We start from the raw sequence: 14,505 nt of genomic DNA, 5'->3' as shown, positions 1-14,505 counted from the left end.
GTGCAATAAATAATTGAAAGTGTTCCCGGACTTTATGTACACCCTGTATATTACAGGGCCCATGTTTTCTAGATTGTTTGCATCGAATGGTCATTCTACATCTGCATCTACATACATACTCCGCATGCCACCGTACGGTGCGTGGCGAATGGTACCATGTATCACACTATTACTCATTTCCTCTCCTGTACCACTCGCTAATAGAGAGAGGGAAAGATGACTTTCTTTGTGCCCCAGTCTAAGTCCTAATTTCTCGTATCTTATCTGCGTGGTCCTTGCATGAAATATATGTTGGCAGCAGTAGAATCGTTGTCTAACACTTTTCAATAGTGTTCCTCAAAAAGAACGTTGACTTCCCTTCAGGGGCTCCCATTGCAGTTCCCGAAGCATCTCCGTAACACCTGCGTGTTATTCGAACCCAATGATATAGCAGATCCACCTTTGAATTGCTCCGATATACCCCCTTTGATCCGACCTGCTACGGATCCCAAACACTCGAGCAGTACTCGAGAATAAGCCGCACTAGTGTGCTGTATGCTGTTTCCTTTACAGATGAACCACACTTTCGCAAAATTCTCCCAACAGACTGAAGTTGACCATAAGCCTTCCTTACTACAATCCACACTGCCTATTCCATTTCATATCGCTTTGCAGCGTTACTCCGGATATTTAAGCGACGTGACTGTGCCAATCAGGACACTACTAACGCTGTATCCGAGCATTAGGTTTGTCTTTCCTAGTCATCCTCATTAACTTAATTTTTTCTACACTTAAGGCTCATCTCACCAAATAGAAATTTTGTCTAAGTCATCTTGTTATCTTTCTACAGTCACTCTACTTCGACTCCTTCCCCTATGCCACAGCATCATCAGCAAATAACGGCATATTGCTTCCCGTCCTGTCCGTCACATCACTTATGTATACAGAAAATAGCAGTGGTCCTATTACACTTCCCTAGGGCATTCCTAGTGATACCCCTGTCATATGTCTAATTATTGACCGTACCCCTTGGCACACCATATATACACATGGCCATTAAATTTGCACGCGGTGAAGACGGTATGCAAAAAATCGTCAATTACAGTGTCAGTGCAAACCGCGCACACTGGGCAGGAGTAACGTCATTTATACTCTGTATATAAGGCAAGGTTAAGCAGCCGGTTTCATACTCATCATCGCTTTTGGTAATCTGTTGTTCTTGACAAGATCATGTGACGCTTCGTATAAGAACAAGAGGAAACTTGTACCACCACATAGGAAATTCTACAGCAGTAAGATTGTGGCGTATCGAGATTACAGATTACCATTTCGCTACATTTCTGATCGAGTTAGTCAGGATCCCAAGACTGCATAAGGATCGACAGATTCAAAAGAGTTGTATGCGATGCTATGCAGGGACATCGTGCAACCAGTGTCCGAGAGGACAGAAATACCTTACCGCTCTGCCGTATAGAATCTGCCACGCCTCAATCGTGCGTCAAGAAATGCGATTGTTGGCAACACGACGTTTGGGAGCGCCTAGGACTGTCGGAACGGCGACCACAGCCGAGGCTTCCCTTGACGCGCGCCGACAGCGGTGTGACGAATCACAACACGGGACACAAGAGTAGCAGCATGTCGTCTTTTAAGGCGAGTGTCGATTCCGTGTACAGCATTACAGTGCAGCTATCCCTGTGTGGAAGTTCCGAGGACAACGAACGTTTTTAGATTGCATTCATCATCGTTATGCAGTCCCGGCACTTGACGTAATGGTATAGGATATGTACACAACACGATCACCTTTGGTTAGCACTTCTACATCTACATGATTAGTCTGCAGTACACACTGAAGTGCCTGACAAAGGGTTCTTCGAGCCACTTTCGGACTATTTCTGTACCGTTCCACTCTCTAACATGGCGTGGGAAAAACAAACACTTAAATATTTCCGTACGAGCTCTTTTTTTCTTTTCATTTTATGATGATGAGCACTTCTCCTTATGTAGGTGGGCACCAATGTTATCACACTCTGTGGAGAAAGTTTCTAATTGACTTTTCATGAGCAGATCCAGCTGAAACGAGAAACGCCTTTGTTTTAATGACTGCTATCCCAAATCGCGTATCATATCTGTGACATTCTCCCCTATTATGCGATAATACAAAACGAACTGCGCCTCATTGGACTTTTTTGATGTTCTCCGTCAATTATATCTGGTAAGGATCCCATGCAACACAGCACTGCTCTATCAGAGTACGGAAGAGTAGTGTACGCAGTCTCTTCAGTAGACCTGTTGCACCTTCCGAGTATTCTGCCAATGACACGCAGTTTTTGCTTTGCCTCTCCCACGACATTATCCAAGTGATTGTTCCATTTTAAGTTGATCGTAATTTTAATTTCTAGTATTTAACTGAATTGGCAGCCTTTAAGTTTGTGCGATTTATCGTGGGACCGAAATTTAACGGATTTCTTTTCATAATCATGTGGATGACCTCACACTTTTCCTTATTCAGAGACAAGTGCCACTTTTCTTTACATACAGATGTTTTGTCTAAATCATTTTTTCAATTACTTTTGCAATGACAGCATCATCTGGAAACAGTCTAAGAGGGCTGGTCAGACTGTCTGCTAAATCATTCACATAGACTAGTTACAGTACCACACATCATTTCTGTTTTACTCGACTATTTTCCATCGATTCCTACGTATTGTGACCTTTCTGTGAGAAAATCACTACTCCTGTAGCTCAAATTAAGCGATGCTCCGCAGGCAGGGAATTTGATTAGATGTCTTTTGTGAGGGATGGTGTCAAAGACTTCTGGAAATCTAGCTGGTAATTTAGACATCTGCCGTTGCATTTCTGACGTTCTGGGGACGGTGACTGTGGCCTACCTTCGAAGCCTCCGTGACGGTACCTTTCAACAAGATAACGCAAGACCGTACATTGCCTGTCCTGCCCTGACCTACTTCGAAACCTGTTCTCCGAATGTCTGGTCGTGTATCGCCAAGAGACTGGCACACCACTAAACGCCAACCACTACAACTGACAAGCTCTGGTAACGAACTGAAGCAGCAAGGAGTGACCTCTCCCTGTCTGACAACTAAGAAGGTGACCGTACCGACGCCCTATCGCCGATATGATTCGTACTGACAGGCTATGCAGGGCACGACTAGAACTTTACTATACAAGGTGTTCAGAAATTCCTATTACAGATTTCTAGAACTTGTAGAGGGGAGTGATTAATTGATATTTTGAATAGGAACTCATGTCCGGCCGTTTGAAAACATGTTTGCTAGTTAGATATGCAACAGGATAGTCATGGTGGGAGGTGGTCACGTCGGATCAGCTAATGTCATTTGACTTTTGTCCTGCCGGCCAGTATGGCCGAGCGGTTCTAGGCGCTACAGTCTGGAACCGCGCGACCGCTACAGTCGCAGGATCGAATCCTGCCTTGGGCATGGTTAGTTAGGTTTAAGTATTTCTAAGTTCTAGGGGACTGATGACCTCAGAAGTTAAGTCCCATAGTGCTCAGAGCCATTTGAACCAACTTCTGTCCTACCTCTCTGACCTGGTTCGAGACTCATTCACGTATCTGCGAGTGTTACAGCAACATGGTTGAGTACACGTTTGCCGAATCACCGACATGGTCCTTCTCAGTGGTGAAGTCACAAGGCAATAAAAGAGCTACTTGTCGCCTTTATCAAGATCGTTCCCCACAACGTCCGACTTCATCGCATAACCTTTTCGCCGCAATTAGGCAATGGCTTCCAGAAAGGGTACCTTCAATGTCAACAGGCGTGACTGTGGTGCTCCAGGAAGACGCCGCACATCCAAATTGGAACTGACCGTACTGCATCACGTTGAAGAAAACCCATCAATGTGTATACGAGCGATTTCTTTAGCTGTTAATGAGTGGAAACGCAAAATAGGTGATGCTCTGTGTCACTCCCAATCAATTACTTATAAAAATTGTCGCGTTACCAACATGATTTCAAACGGTTGCAGCACGGGAACAGTACTTTTCCGAACATGGGTTCCAATTCAAAATATTTCTACTCACTCCCCTCTACAAGTCCTAAAAGTTGGTAACGGAAGTTTCCTAACACCCTGTGCTTAATTAACAAGACGCAACTCTTTGGGGAAAATCGAGTTTGAAAAAAAAAATGGTTCAAATGGCTCTGAGCACTATGGGACTTAACTTCTGTGGTCATCAGTCCCCTAGAACTTAGAACTACTTAAACCTAACTAACCTAAGGACATCACACACATCCATGCCCGAGGCAAGATTCGAACCTGCGACCGTAGCAGTCCCGCGGTTCCGGACTGCGCGCCTAGTCGAGTTTGAACATTTTACGCATTCTTACATACTTCTTACGGTCACTAGAAACCAAGGATTCCACAGCCAAGCGAGTATGCGCCGAGTTTAATAAGCGCGAGGTCCGTGGATCGACTCTCGCCACCCGTACTCTTTTTTTGTTTCGTTTCGACGTAATTCTAACGACAGATTTGCGTGGTAAGCCACGAATTTGTGCGATGACTGAGAACCGCTTACGAATGTAACCCAAGTCTGTTTTGCAATAGACACACTGAGAAATAAAACGTGCACATGCAAAGACTCAGTGTCCATTTCAAGTTGGTTCAAATGGCTCTGAGCACTATGCGACTTAACTTCAGAGGTCATCAGTCCCATTTCAAGAGCTGTATGTCACAATAATTATTGTTTTCTATGCTTCTATGATCAGTACCATCCTGGTTCGTCAGTGCTCCATAGCTTACACATTATACCTGCCACACATGTAGATAAAATAATATAAATAAAATAGCTATACTGATTTGATTGAAAGTTCTTGTGTATCTTTTTTTCAAATCTCATTAAGAATTTTTTTCTTCTTTTTTCAGGGTAATGATTATAAAAATAATAAAAGAATCATTCAACAATGACAGTTTACACAGTCATAATTATCATGTGGGAACAAAGAGAAAATAAGTGCAGGCAAGGATATTCGATCCATGGACCTCGCATTCCTGAAACTAACCGCTTAACAGGGTTTTTACCAAAGAAACTCTCCTGGTGCCCAAAATGAGGGGTGGGGACAAAGTGGGCGTGGGTCGCATCCCGGGGCCTAACCAGCATGCCCTGTTCCCTCCCCCAGGAACCAAGGGAAGCGTAGGGAACGTGGAACAGAGATACAAAGCACATCAACGAGACCAGTTTTTATATTTTTTATAACACAGCGTAGTACGAAATCGACGTAGAGGAGGGAGCGGCAATTCGTCACACTCGGTGGGACTATCGACGCATAGTTTTACCGAGAAGAACATTCCTGTGACCAGAGAATAACCGGTAGTAACAAGGGAAACTCCTTATCACAACCCCCTCAGATTTTGTGGTAAGATGGGCCACTGGACAGCCCGTCAAAAACTGAACCAGACCAAGCATGAAAACAGGAAGAAGGTGTACTGAACTGTGAAAAAAATAAAATAAAAATAGTGAACGGTCCAAGCTGAACAAGTGCAATATAGCAGCAAGTAGAATAGCTGCGGCTACGTACTTAAGTGTTCGTGGTGTTGGACTGTGAACTGGACGAGCCGTGTTCAAAGCTATCTTGTGCCATTTTTTTACAACATTATGTACTGTACATTGAAATGTTTGTTCTCTTTCTGTAGTCTTGGCAGTTGTCATACTATACATTGGTTATAGAACATGAGTCATGTGGTAAGAATACGTTACCGTCGCAAGTAAATGTGATGAATAGTGAGAGCTGGTGAGAGACCTCATAGACGTCACAGAAATGAAAACGACAAATACACGGGTGTGAACTATGTCACAACAAAGGAATTCAAAAGCTAAGACTTCCAAAACGGAACGCTATTTCAAAACTGTTAAAAACATATGTTTTGACAGAGCACAGAGAAATTTTGATTGTTAAACTGTTGCCTTCATTTGTTGCAGCTTATGTGCCAAACTATTATGTTTTCATCATTTCCTTGGGAGTGATCACATTGACATTCATACGAACACCTACATCGGCAAGTAGGCATATCTCACTCACTTACCAGGTGTACAAATTAAGTGCGTCGCTAAGAGATTCCTACATACGTCCTGTCACTAATGCCGTGTATGACACACCAGACTTGTTTCCCGGTGGAGAATTTGGCTGATCAAACGTTTGCGGTTCCCATTTGACAACCACGTCCTTTCGGTTGCTAATAGAGTAGTTCTGCAAAATCAGCTGTTTTTATATGTCCCTACGTTACACCTCGCTGTTGCAAACGAGCGTTACACCACGACACAGCACAAATTTGAATACAGCGGGAAAAAAATGGCATGAGGGAGGATTGAACATGGCTGGCCCGCTTGGCAATCCAATACCGTAATCACTTTACGACAGCTGTGTGCTGCGCTTTGTGTCCTTGGACCGCTCAGTGTTTCCATTTTTTTTTTTTTTTTCACAATTCAGTACACCTTCTTCCTGTTTTCATGCTTGATCTATGTTCAGTTTTTCACAGACTGTCCAGCGGGCCCTCTTACCACTAAACCTGAGGAAGGTGCGACGGGGAGTTTCCGTTGTTAAGAGTGGGAAAGGCGTGGGTCAATTCTTCATTGCAACTCCGATGTGGGTTAAGCTAGACGACGTAAAGAGAATTAGAGAAAAATTGTATTTGCCGTTGCGGACAATGTCGTTCATTCCTTCAGACATGTATGCAGGTATGAAGAGGCAGACAGTGACTATCTGCAGCTGTATTAATATTACAAAATTTATTCGCAGTTGTGATTTCTTTTAATATTAACGTATTAGGTACAGAAATACTAACTGCTTTTGGCATATGGAACTTTGTGGCGGACAGGGGCTCGAAAAACGGATTTACCACTTACTGCGAGTGGTAGCCTTAACCATCTTGGCTATCCCTGTGTAATTCCCGGACCGATCCAAACATCCAGATGCCACATTATCTACACCCCTATTGCTCGCAGCACTGCTTGGATTCCCGCAGTACGGTTGGTGAGATAAACGTGTTCAACGTTAGTATTATTATCGTCGTTTTGCCCGTCTAGGCTTCTAATGTTGCGAGCAATAGGGGAGTAGACAGTATGGCATTTGGAGGTTTGGATCGGGCCGGGAAGCATGCACGGATAGCCGAGATTAAGACCATCGCTCGCGATAAACGGGAATCCGGCTTCGAGTCCCCGACCGCCACAAATTTTCTTGTATCGCATAGGTAACATAATAAGTAAATCCAAGTACCTATTAATAAAACTTAATAAATTCAGTATAGTAGTGACAAATATAACTCTTATTTTAAATTATCGATATCATTATATAGAATATTTATTAATGTAAAGCATACAAAAAGTGGATATTATCTTTGTCAGATTAATTTTATTTTTACAAACTTCTTTAAAAAGTCAGTAGTTACACCTACATCTACATTTATACTCCGCAAGCCACCCAACGGTGTGTGGCGGAGGGCACTTTACGTGCCACTGTCATTACCTCCCTTTCCTGTTCCAGTCGCGTATGGTTCGCGGGAAGAACGACTGCCGGAAAGCCTCCGTGCGCTCTAGAATTTCTCTAATTTTACATTCGTGATCTCCTCGGGAGGTATAAGTAGGGGGAAGCAATATATTCGATACCTCATCCAGAAACGCACCCTCTCGTTACCTGGACAGTAAGCTACACCGCGATGCAGAGCGCCTCTCTTGCAGAGTCTGCCACTTGAGTTTGCTAAACATCTCCGTAACGCTATCACGTTTACCAAATAACCCTGTGACGAAACGCGCCGCTCTTCTTTGGATCTTCTCTATCTCCTCTGCCAACCCGACCTGGTGCGGATCCCACACTGATGAGCAATACTCAAGTATAGGTCGAGCGAGTGTCTTGTAAGCCACCTCCTTTGTTGACGGACTACATGTTCTAAGGACTCTCCCAATGAATCTCAACCTGGCACCCGCCTTACCAACAATTAATTTTATATGATCATTCCACTTCAAATCGTTCTGTACGCATACTCCCAGATATTTTACAGAAGTAACTGCTGCCAGTGTTTGTTCCGCTATCATATACTCATACAATAAAGGATCCTTCTTTCTATGTATTCGCAGTACATTGCATTTGTCTATGCTAAGGGTCAGTTGCCACTCCCTGCACCAAGTGCCTATCCGCTGCAGATCTTCCTGCATTTCGCTGCAATTTTCTAATGCTGAAACTTCTCTGTATACTACAGCATCACCCGCGAAAAGCCGCATGGAACTACCGACACTATCTACTAGGTCATTTATATATATTGTGCAAAGCAGTGGTCCCATAACACTCCGCTGTGGCACGCCAGACGTTACTTTAACGTCTGTAGACGTTCTCTCCATTGAGAACAACATGCTGTGTTCTGTTTTCTAATCATCGTTAACTGTTTGGCTGTATGTGTCTTTAGTAAAAACGTACATGTCACATAATGTGCGAACTTTCGAAAACGCCACGTGTAGCTTACCATGTCTGGTAAGTAGACTCCTGTCCTCTGAAGCGTCTGAAATTCTGCGTTATTAATGGTCATAGCGAAGGTTACTTTTATTGCGAGTTGTTTTCTTGTCATTTGGAAATGCATGGTTGGATTAATGCGGGGTATAAGCACAGTTTTATCAGCCACTGAATTTAACAGTGATGATGCAATTGCCGAAGAGAGATATCACTAATCTAATCCCTGATTAGCGTTACGATTTCTAATTAACATTTTTCTTTAAAAGCAATTGATGAGACGCTAAACCAGAAAGATTTAAAAAGTTGCAGAATTCGACGCGGTACAATTAAAAATTGGATGTTGTTTATTTCTTCAAGTTGGACTGAATCAGAACTGAGGTAAACCTTCGCCTCTTCAGGTAATGAACTGGAAATGACATTCATTAATTGTTGTACTATCATCATTTTTGGACACAGAACCGCCGTTGGATAGAACTGCTAAACATTTTATTCCTTGATTTCAATGGCATAATGGTGGTAATAAAACTATCGTAATTACTACAACAATGTTTAGGAATTTTGATCGCCTCATTGAAGTGATCGGTTTGAGTTTTTGAATCACCATTACCCAATTTAAGTAACCATTCAGTGAAAACGGGATCACAATTTGCCCTCTTTACTTTGTCAACTTATGAGTTTTAACATGAGACCATAAGGGTGATCGCTTAACTGTAGTTTCGACAAGAGCTGTTCTACTGGCATGTCCAGGAACGGATACCACCAAACAGAATTATTTTGCCTCCATAAGGGCGAGTTTTTTTCATGATGTCTTTTAAAAGTCGATCGACAACACTTAGAGTGTCTTTGGGAACCAGTGAAACCTTGTCCCAAATGATGAGATCAGAGTCACGGAGAAGCTATGCATCCTTGATGTGAGTGGGAACCGATGAGACCGATGTATTCACGATGGGTACAGGCAGTTTGAAAATCGGATGTGCGTCCCCCTGGCAGGTGACTGGCAGCGATGCCTATCCAAGCAACTGTTGAAACTCCTCGTAAAATGTGATACAAAGTTTTGTAGACAAATGTTTTACCGGAGCCTCCCAATCCGTCAATGAAGCAACAATTGAGAATCTTATTTCATACTGAATGTAAGTCTTGCTCAGCTATTGCCTTCTGTTCTTCGTTTAGCTTTTCGTAAGTTGTCTTCCGTTCATACGTTCTTTTTCTACGCTCAACGATTCTGTTGAATGTTGTGCGAAGAGAACAACAGGGCTCGGCAGGTTGAATTGTTGGCAAGATTTTGCATGATATTTAAAAACGTTCTCCAATTCTAGCAGTGTGAGGTTGAAGGTTTCAGGTGATTTGTACTGTCTCTGAATATCTTCTGAAAGAGCGTCCTGAATTGTTGTCCACAACTCAAGTATGTTAGCAGTAGGGCAGAATCCGCAGATGATGACGAAAACCAATCTCAGTTGCTCGTCATTTGATGTCTGGTAGCCGTCGGCAACAATTTTTTTGATAGGACGTCATTAATAAATAAATATAATTTATGCAGCTCCGAGAAAAGAGTTCCACAGTATTCCATATACTGTGCGTAGATGAGCAAACGAGTTGGGGTTCTTTGACGTGCAGAAATAGTACTGCTGACGTAGTATCTTCAGATATAGGCTGTATTGACGGTGTAGATGCGTCCAAAGCAACTGGTGTTTTTCTTGCGAATGATCTGCTGTTCTTTTCACAATACAAAACATTCTGAAATTTGGTGGTAAAGGTTCTCGTGGGCGGAAATATTATCATTCTACAATTTAAAAAAAATTCCATGAGTTTGGAGTCACCATGTGCTCTTCCGGTAAGTGGACAGGCAGTCGCTTGAACTTAATGAGACCAGCGGAAAAGTAGGCGTCCGTGTAATCGTCGTGTAGCCGCTGATGGACTCGTAAAACAACAACTCAAGTAAATAGCCGCTTCGTCAATGATGAGTTGCTGTTGTCCTTCAGGATCTGAGCGCAATCGTAAAGCCGCGCAGTCGTGTCCTTCATACACGCATTTATATACAAATATTGAACAGACTGTGAAGTACGGAGTAATCATGTACAGGTAGATGCAGTACACAACATTTGCTTAAAGAAAGTAAACAACTCCAACCCCTGACCTGCATAATAGTACAAGTAGATCGTCAATAGATGGCACCTTGTACATTGTTTCTAGAAAAAGGTTTTCAAAATAAAGTTTTTAACGAAAATAATAACTTTAAACCATTTGTGTATTTCTCGTCAATAGTGGTGAACGAAATCTTGAAAATGATGTCTCAATCGAAACTACTAACAAAAAAAACACCATCGAGAAATAATATATATGATGATTTCTCGCAGTTGAAAAAAGAAGTACTTCACTGGCTTTAGCTGTAATACACCAGAAGATAACAAGAGTGAAAGTATGTAAAACTAGCTTGAAGTAACTACAGCGTGCCCAAAAATAAGGCCTCTGAATTTATGTGAAAACTCTTAAAGCTTTTTAAATAAAACAAACATTATTAACAGTCTACATTTTTATTCTTCAAGTCTACATTTTTATTTTTCAACATAGACACCCTGGCGAGGAACACATTTCTGCCAACCACAAACTACCAACACTGTAGAATGTTTGACTTTGTTGACGGAGCCACAACCTCACCTCTGCTTGAACCGCTTCATCACTATCAAAGTGAAGTCCTTGAAAGTGTTCTTTAAGTTTTGAAAAGAAATGAAAATCGAATGACGCCAAATCGTGACTGTATGGAGGATAATCGATGGCAGTGGACCCAAGGCGTCGGACTGTTGTAGATGTCACAGCGCTCGTATATGGTCTGGCATTGTCATGCTCCATGTGTGGACGAACTCTTCGAAGTCGAAACTCGATAACAGTACGCTGTTTTTCACGCACCGACATGTTACGTTACACATCGTCATGTTACACGATACAAAACGGAGCCCTCTAGTGGCAAAGCACTGCAAATATATAGACATAAAGAACAAAGATGTAGCTTTAAAAGTTTCCACGCTAAGAAAATCGGAGACATTACTTTTCATCAACAGGCCCTTGGAAATACACCATTTGTTTCGGGGAGATATTAAGGAAAAGTAGGGAAAGCATCTTCCTTACGGTCCGAGTATTTCACCTTGCGATTATCACGCGCTTTGCAATCTGAAAGTACAACTGGGTCAGCTGCGATTTGGCAACGAAAACAGCAGGTTCTGACGACGCGGACTCGCAGTGGTTCTGTGACAGACGATCAGTTTTTCATTATCAGGCAATGGAAAACTTTATGGAACGTTCCGGCGTGAAATTACATCAGTTAGGATCACACTGAGAAACAATGTGATGTGTGTTATCTTAGCAATGCACTAATAAGGTCCTCTAAAGGCGTGTATCTCACAGAAAGTTGTCGCTCTCATATCGCTGCTGATTTCCTCACTATTGCCGCTATACCGACGTCCTGCGCAATACAGAAAAATGTGTCTTTTCTTGTAAACTTGATGTTATTATGTAGGTAAAATTTAAACATCCCAAAACGTAGATACCCAGCACATTTTTTCAAGTACTATGGACGTAATGTGTGGAACGAAATTATTTACTTTACGAAGATACTAAATGAGTTGAATAATGTAAGTATGAGTATGTCTTACGGTCTATCGATGTTATGTCTAAACAGCTTATGTATAAAATGTGTGACGCTGACCTCTGATCTCAAGAACCTGCAAATGAATTATTTAAATGTCACTTTGCTTCTCCTAGCACAAATACAAAAAATAAATAATATAAATATCAGACCCAAATGTCTTAAGTTTCTACTGGTTTGCGAAGCGCTAACTCCAGTTAATAACTTATCGAAAACCCTGTTTCAACTCAAGTAAGGCGCATTCTTTAATTTTTTTCAATAAACGTTTTCTAGCAGTATCGGTCATCATACTTCATAGATTGCTCTCATCTAGCAGTCTTATGGCTTTCTTCTTATTTAGTGAGGCGTTTCAACATACGTTTCGTTATCCAGCTGCTTTTGCAAATGGTATTCGCTCGGTGATAGCCATCAATTACTTGCAATGCAAATTTTTTTCCACTTCTCATCAAAGCGACAATGCTTTTGCATATTCTTCGTGACACACACACACACACACACACACACACACACACACACACACACAGAGTAACTGTAATACAAAAAATACTCGCAAAACATCAAATTTTCAATCGTGGATTCATATGTACACAGAATGGTTGTTTCAGTCCCTCTACTTAAATTATTACAATTAGCCGTAAGAGCATTATTATGAGTACTGCAAGAATAATTTTCAACAGTATGCATTGGCCACATAACAGCCGGCCGGCTCGTTTTTTTCTGAAAAATGTTTTGTAGAATACTTTCGAATAAACGCTTGGTATATTGCGCTGATTTTTTTAAATGAGGCCTTCTGTCACAAAGTAAGTAAACAGCTAAGAAACAGTGCGGTTTTACGTTCCTTCGGTGTCGAGGTCTTCAGGACGGAGCAAGAAAGAAAAAGAACAGCAATGAAGGAAAAGTATAAAAATTATGGTTTGGCTGGTTGGATTCCTTTGAAATTTGTATATATCAGACAAGGAAAAAGAGAAATACTGTACAACGCGCATACGATGTAACAATCTTCTTTACGCAGTAAAGAAATGGATTTTCGTTTCAAATTTTCCCTGCGAAAAGCAAAGCATACAAAAGATCTTTACAATTATTGCCTTCCCGCTCAAGTGATCATTTCAAGACCATATGAAAAGAACTGTCACAAAAGTTCATTGTTATCTGAATAATTGTCGTCATAAATTCATGTATCACTAGTGTTTTTACTAGTGAACGACTGTCGCTGCAAATCGCAACATTTCTGATAAAAGAACGAACTAATAACGTTTTTCAAGATCACTAATGTGTTTCGTTATTAAAGTCGAAATTATCGCTTGCCTTTAGAAAACAAAAGCAACAACTTACCAACTTTCTTACGTACGGCGTCGCTATCGATCACAATGAGAATATTGTCACACAAAATCAACTGTTTTGATGAAACAGAGACAACACAATCCTGTATGCCACCTCAAGGCAACTGACTTGCCCACGGCTCGTGAGCACGTGAACTGGAAACGTGACAGCCGCTCTCCATTCCCACCGAACACCGCCTGCTACTCCGTAGTGCGCATGCGCGAGGGAAATCTCGAGCCACCACGTTCGTGACGTAAGCGTCGCGGATAAGGACAGGGAACAGCTGTCGGAAAGATCCATGGAAGATCGTTATTGTTGAGACATTGGAAAGATACTGAAAAACTGCGATCCACAGATAGCATTTATTTTTTATTAGCTTCTAGAACGACATTTATTTGTCAGATACATTGCAACCTGATTAACGTAACCACATGCCTACGTGGGGATAGTAGATACAGAAGATACAACTAACTGTTGAATGTAAAATATTCAAGATAGTTATATGCATCTGGAAACCTTATCATACAGTAACCATTGTCGGGATATGACAAAAGTTTTAATATCTTCTTTGTGACCATCACCATTGTCTGGGGAGAGAAAAAAGAAAAAGGCGCTGACGAATTATTCAGATAACCATAAAACCTCAGTTCACTTTCGTTTGTTGGAAATGGTAAGTAAAACGGAGCCTTCGGCCAAATGTTCCTCATATTGTGGCAGACATGGAGTAACACGAAACCATTTTAAATTGAAAATTTGTACGTATTGCGAATTTTGAGAAGTTGATCGTAATCTTTCCTCTTGACCTGCATTATAAGCTTAAAAGGATATTTTTGGTCTTGCAAAACTTATTTGTAGAAAGTAAATGTTTCCTACAGATTGTGTGTAACTGAAGCAAGTCATTGATATTAGTGAACGATTATCTGAGGACCTGAGGCACGGTATCAAGACCCATTTCCAGACTGCCTATCTAAAGGCTTAGAGAGGCATCAGAAATTTGATTTTTAATATTTCGCATAATTTAGGGTGACCAGATTTTCAAAATCAATATATGAGACGCAAATTACAAGCAGAAATGATTCGACATTTTGTGGAGAC

General features: G+C 41.6%; 1 protein-coding gene across 3 annotated transcripts in view; it reads right to left on the bottom strand.

The window, feature by feature from the left end:
• The window catches only part of LOC126457362 (protein timeless), a 374,910-nt gene extending 361,330 nt beyond the window's left edge, over positions 1-13,580 (bottom strand). For 2 of the 3 annotated variants that reach the window (XM_050093600.1, XM_050093599.1), the window contains exon 1: positions 13,423-13,580. The gene's annotated coding sequence lies outside the window, so the exon portion shown is untranslated. The remainder of the gene's footprint in view (positions 1-13,422) is intronic. The other variant, XM_050093601.1, reaches the window with a different exon arrangement.
• Positions 13,581-14,505: the final 925 nt, after the last annotated feature.

The sequence above is a fragment of the Schistocerca serialis genome, chromosome 2 (assembly GCF_023864345.2).
Source record: "Schistocerca serialis cubense isolate TAMUIC-IGC-003099 chromosome 2, iqSchSeri2.2, whole genome shotgun sequence".
NCBI classification, from domain to species: domain Eukaryota; kingdom Metazoa; phylum Arthropoda; class Insecta; order Orthoptera; family Acrididae; genus Schistocerca; species Schistocerca serialis.
Note: the sequence above shows the minus strand (reverse complement) of the source record. Positions and strands in the feature narration are given on the sequence as shown.